This window comes from Limulus polyphemus, unplaced genomic scaffold (genome assembly GCF_000517525.1).
Source record: "Limulus polyphemus unplaced genomic scaffold, Limulus_polyphemus-2.1.2 Scaffold11159, whole genome shotgun sequence".
Lineage (NCBI taxonomy): Eukaryota > Metazoa > Arthropoda > Merostomata > Xiphosura > Limulidae > Limulus > Limulus polyphemus.
The window spans coordinates 4,442-5,590 of NW_013676769.1; positions in this window are offsets into that span (position 1 = coordinate 4,442).

Below are 1,149 nucleotides of genomic sequence, written 5' to 3' on the forward strand. Positions count from 1 at the left end.
TTTGGAAGATAATAAACAACAGTAAAAGATGGAGGAAGAGGTCCGAGCGAACCTGACCCTCCTAGGTTCTATAGTATTTGGAAGATAATAAACAACAGTAAAAGATGGAGGAAGAGGTCCGAGCGAACCTGACCCTCCTAGGTCCTATAGTATTTGGAAGGTAATAAACAACAGTAAAAGAATGGAGGAAGAGGTCCGAGTGAACCTGACCCTCCTAGGTTCTATAGTATTTGGAAGATAATAAACAACAGTAAAAGATGGAGGAAGAGGTCCGAGCGAACCTGACCCTCCTAGGTCGAGTACAACGACCAAACACCGATACAGTAACGAATGGCGTTGTTATGTACAATAACTAGATTCAATAAATATTTGCCAACGAGAAAAGCTTTTTATGGCTTCAGAATGCCTTATCAAATTGTATGCCTGTGATTCTAGACATAGAAAAAAAACCCAATTAGAAATGTACACATTTCTAATCACACTACTTTGATTAAAAAAGTTTTAAGTTATTCTCTGTAATTTTTAAGTTTACGAATCATGCAGAAAATAAGTGATGTTTCTTATAAAACACGGGATGGTAGGAAAAATAGTGTGCAGAAAACAGTAGGGGAGCACTTAACTAAACCGATTCTAATTATACTTTTGATGGAGTTATTTCAAATTATCTGGTGTAAATAATGCAACGTCTAGTCCATATAGTGTAGTTGAAATACTATTATTATTATACACTCTTTTAAGTTTTGGAAATCCCTAAGGGACTAGATAAAGAACTTAGTGTTAAAATATAATAGATCTAATATTAAACTATTATGACCTGTATAATTAATTTATTTTGTACTTGAACGACCCATCTCGCGATCAAATTATTCAACAGATACCCACCTAAAGTCAAACCGTACTTATTGGACCAGCTAGCTATGGAGCTGGGTCATAATAAACTTCAATGGTTATTGGACCAGCTAGCTATAGACCTGGGTCATAATAAACTTCAATGGTTATTGGACCAGCTAGCTGTAGAGGTGGGCCATAATAAAACCCAATGGTTATTGGACCAACAAGCTATGGAGCTGGGTCATAATAAAACCCAATGGTTATTGGACCAGCTAGCTATAGAGCTGGGTCATAATAAAACCCAATGGTTCTTGGACC